This window comes from Molossus molossus, unplaced genomic scaffold (genome assembly GCF_014108415.1).
Source record: "Molossus molossus isolate mMolMol1 unplaced genomic scaffold, mMolMol1.p scaffold_m16_p_11, whole genome shotgun sequence".
Taxonomy (NCBI): domain Eukaryota; kingdom Metazoa; phylum Chordata; class Mammalia; order Chiroptera; family Molossidae; genus Molossus; species Molossus molossus.
Window position 1 is genome coordinate 43,178,530 of NW_023425346.1, and position 5,107 is coordinate 43,183,636.

Here is a 5,107-nt window from a genome sequence, read left to right on the forward strand (position 1 = left end):
TTCTCTTTGCTTTTTGGTCTCACTGGAATAAATCTCAGGGACTTAACACAAAACAAGCAAATAGATAATTCTCTATTTAGTTTTGTTTTAATGCACTCTTTCTTAGCTGGTAGTAATCTAAGAACCCTTGTAAAATTGCATGGACTACTTATACAAACTAATTATCATCTGCCGTCTATAATGAAGAGGTTCGATAAGCAAATTGCAAATGTGGGCTATAATAAATACATTCTTCATCGCTAAATTGTTAATTTGAAGTCAAAATAAAACTCAAAACCACAATTTTATGTACTAGATTTAGAAATCAAAGTATAGGTGTATCTTAAAAATATTTTTGTAAATGAATGAGGTCACCAATTATTTTTTTATTTATTCTAAATAGCATTTAAATCTCAAATTGGTTGTCCTTATCATTTGTTTCCTCATAGAATGCATATGATTATATTACACTGAAATATATTGTTTGTCTATATCTTTATCTACAACTAGGATGCTAAGCTACCTTATTCCTGATGCTTTATAAAGCGTGTAACCTACTCTTTGCAACAACCCCACAAGAAGGGCCTCAGCTTCATATTACAGATAAAGAGATCAAGGCATAAAAGTTTGTTATCTTTCCTATGTATATACAAATAGTGAATGTTAGAACAAAATTAAATCCCAGATTTGCCTTTGCCTGGAACCATGCTCTCTTCAAAACATTATTGCCTCATTTTTATTTATATTTATTTATTTATTTATTTATCCTCACTGGAGGACATTTTTGCATTTATCTTCAGACACAGTGGGAGGGAGAGAGGGAGAAAGAGAGAGAGAGAAACATCGATGTGAGAGAGAGACATCAACTGGCTGCCACCCACACAATCCCAACCGGGGCCGGGGACAAATTGCAACCCAAGGTATGTGCCCTTAGCAGAAATTGAACCCGGGACTCTCTGGTCCACGGGCCAACGCTCTAACTGCTGAGCCAAACAGACCAGGGCTATTGACTCATTTTTAATCAGGAGGACTTGAAATTTACTTTTATTGAAGTATTTAAAAGTTCAAGGTAGTGTCATTTATCTTGGAAGAGTGAAGCTGCCTGGTGTATATACATGGCATGACAGTGGTGGAAACTGGGTAGAGAGGAACGAAAATGGAGATGACCCTCTAGAATCGTATCAGCACTTTGATTGCATAGTTCTAAAATCTGCCTCTGTTTAAATTATTATTATTGTTTTAAATGTATTTTAAATTAAAAAATGTTTTCAACGATAGTTTATATTCAATATTATTTTGTATTGGTTTCAAGTGTACAGTATAGTGGCTAGACCATCATATACTTTTCATAGTGTTCTCCCTGATATTTCCAATACTCACCTGGCATCAGAGATGGTTATTACAATATTATTGGGTATATTTCCTATGCTGTACTTTATTATTGTTATCACGCTTCCAACTCTTACCTCAAACCAGTGCATGTGGATTTGGTTTGTTATAAAATGAAATAAAAATTCAAATCAAGTGTTTAAGAATCAACAAATATTCAGATTAAAAAAATACAAAAATAGTATCTCAGACACCATGGCAACTATGGAAGAAAGATGTTTTTGAAATATTAAAAGTATTATGATAATAACAAATATTTACTGAATGCTAACTTTCTGACATGTTCTAAGATTTTTTTAAATGAATATTAACTACAGTCCTGTGAGATAGATACTATTATTATTATTCCTATTTTTAAGATGAAGGACAGAGAGGTTAAGTAACTTGCCTAAGGCAACAGCGCACAGCAGTTGAGTCGGGACTTGAACTCAGGCAGTCTGGTTTTAGAGCGATGATTACTAGCAATGGTATGAAGATAAATGAAACGAAAATTGATCTCTCTCTCAGAACTACTACAAAAAGCAGTATGAAGAAAAAAATTGAATCAAATAAGACTTAAGAAAGAAAGTAAATCTGCAGTGGATCCTTTAAAACTTTAAGGATGTAAATATGAGCAAAACAAATGGACAATTTGCATTTTCAAAAAAAAACTAGCATTTTATTTCACGTATACAATATTCATTATTTCTTCCAGTTGGAGTAATAGGATAGTATTTGTTTGTGAATCTGCTAAAATGTTCTTGGTCTGTCATGGTTCTTTATAGTTTCTAGTAAGTCGAATTAAAAACAGTTTCAGCCTGGCTGGTGTGGCTTAGTGGATTGAGCGTCCTACCATGGACTGAGAGGTCCCAGTTGGCTTCCAGGTCAGGGTACATGCTGGGGGGTTGTGGGCTCAATCTCCAGGAGGGGGCGTGCAAGAGGCAGCTGATCAATGTTTCTATCTCTTCCTTCCTTCCTTGAAAAAATGCCCTGGCCAGTTTGACTCAATGGTTTAATAAAAAAGAAAAAAAGTCAATTAAGAAAACATATTTTAAAAAAGTTTCAGCTGTGTAAGCTTGTTTTATAGATCATGACTTGAAAGGATTTCAGTTTTTGTTCACAATTAACAGTGTCCCAGTGATATTTTTGTTATATTACTTCCTTGTACCACAGAAACAAAATGGTTGTTAAAATAAAGTTATTATTTTGAATTAGAAAAGAAAGCATTTTTTTAACCAATAAAATGGTACATTTTTAAAGATAAGACAGTGTTTGTAGAATTAATCAGACATGTTAAATTCATGCAGAATCATTTTGTCCCTCATTTGGCCAATAATAGTGGTCAGAACCTTTGAATGGGTTTGCTAAAATTAAAAGTTTTAATAGTTTTTTTGAGGTATCATTGAAATACAAGATCTAAAATGTAGTATATGTAAATTACTAAAATGTGATCTACTAAAATTATGCAAAACACTTGATAGGCCTAATCATTGGGTATTTAAACTTAGAGATTAAGTTTGGTAACAGTTTTTGTTCTAAAGTTGGACATCCTCTATTTTACATGTTTTATATTGTTATTTCAAAATGTAAATATACTTGTCTTTTTCTTTAAAAAAAGAGCAAGTTCTACAAAAGGAAACAAATAATACATGTTAAAAGGGAAAATAGTAATGAAGTATTTTTTACTTATATGGCTTATTTTGAGTTTCAATTTAATTTAATATATTTATGTGCAAATTGAGATTTATTTATTTCCATCCTTTAGAAATGTTTATTTGTGTATTTGTATGAATGAGCTTTTATTTTGTGGTCTGAACTTTTAAGTAAGTCTGTAAAAGGGAGTGAATACTTCTGCATTAGTGATTAGTTTTATTAGTTTAGTTCATACCTTACTATGGAAAAATTCACTGAGCCTGTTTGTGAAGACAAACTCTAAAAGACTCCTATCTATGTCTGTAGTGGTAAAGTGATCTGAAACTACATCTTCCTAGATTCCTCACCCCCCCCCCCCCAACATTGCTCCTTGTCCTCCCACTCCAACAGCGTCCCTCTGAACAAATCCTAGGTCTACCTTGTTGGCCACAGGCAAAATTGTAACCCTTGTTTGCAACTGCACTAGCCTCCCCAGACTGTGTCTCTATTTTATATACAAAGTGGGGCAAAAGTAGGTCTTCAGTTGTGAGTATGTGAAACACAGTTTATTCTTATATTCTTATTTATTAAATATTGTATTATTTTCCATATAAACAACTGTAAACCTACTTTTGCCTCAGCCTGTGTTGCTTCTCTCCTTTCTCAGTTACACAGATCCTCTGCTTTCTCTCTATCTATTCGGATTTGCTTGACTATCCTACCAGTTTTTCTCAATCATGGCTGACTATTTTATTTTATTTTTTTTTATCTTCACCCGAGGACATTTTTGCATTTATCTTCAGATAGAGTGGGAGGGGAAGACGGGTGAAGAGAGAGAGAGAAACTTCGATGTGAGAGAGACACATCGACTAGTTGCCTCCCACACAACCCCAATCAGGCTGGGGACAAACTGCAACCGAGGTACATGCCCTTAGCGGGAACCGAACCCAGGTCTCTTTGGTCCAGGTCGACGGGCGGATGCTCTAACCAATGAGCCAAATCGACCAGGGCAAATCACCTGTCATTCTTAAAAAAAACAAAAACAAACAAAAAAACACAACAAAAAACAGATGCCAGGCTAAAATAAGACTGTCTGGGACTGAAGCTAGACCACCCATGCTTTTAAGAAATGCCTCGGATACTTCTGATGATTAGTTAGGGCTGAGACCATTGAGTTAAAGGACGAAATGCTTTAGGAATCAACTGACAGGGTGGGAAGAAGATATTTTGGGCCTGGAGACTTTCTGGTATCCTTAGATTCACATTGCATGGAGAGTGCTTTCTCAGCTTATTCATAAGACTAGCCATGGTATCGCTGGTAATCCAGTGAGGAGAGGCTAAGTAAAATTGCGTTATGTTTGAAAAGCCTGTAGAATTTGCTTCACTTGAGTTTATCATCCCCAGGTAGCTGAAATAAAGAAAATGGGGTAAAATATATCTATCCCCTCCCCAAGGAACCTGCATGGCTAATTCTCTTAATATTTGGCATTTTGAATAACAAATTATTCTGACTTAGTCTATACCTACCGAGTGTTCACAAAGATTTCAACATGTTACATGTTACGGAAATTGATGCTGATTTTGATAGCTTAATCCATTATTTAAGTACCTTTGTAGAAAATTTTTAAAAAACACCTTTTCTAGATAGATCAATAAATAATGTCTAGAACTTGATTAAATCTGGTTACAAACTCTGCCATTCAGATTAGGTGCTATCTGAAACTTGCGTGGTTAATCAATTTGGTACTTTTAAAGATCTCGCACTGAGATCCACCACAGTGGATCAAATAGTTTTAATTAACTGAAATGAAAGCAATATGCAGCACCTACCCATGGTTTTGGAAACTGTTTTTCTTTTTGATTGAACTAAGATTGTTCAGACTATTAGATGGAACCTGTTCAAACTCGCTCTTGAGGAATTAAGCTCATTTGAAGAGTCTTTAAAGTCTATATTACTTTGGATTAAATAAGATTTTTGTAGAAAAATTAATTTTACATGGGGGGAAGCAGAATGTGGCACTGGGAGTTACTTCTGAGTTCTGTAAGTCATTGAATTTTGTTGAGCCACTATTTCTCCACCAGGAATTTAGATATAATGATTTAGAGTGGTTTGGAGAGGAAGATTTTG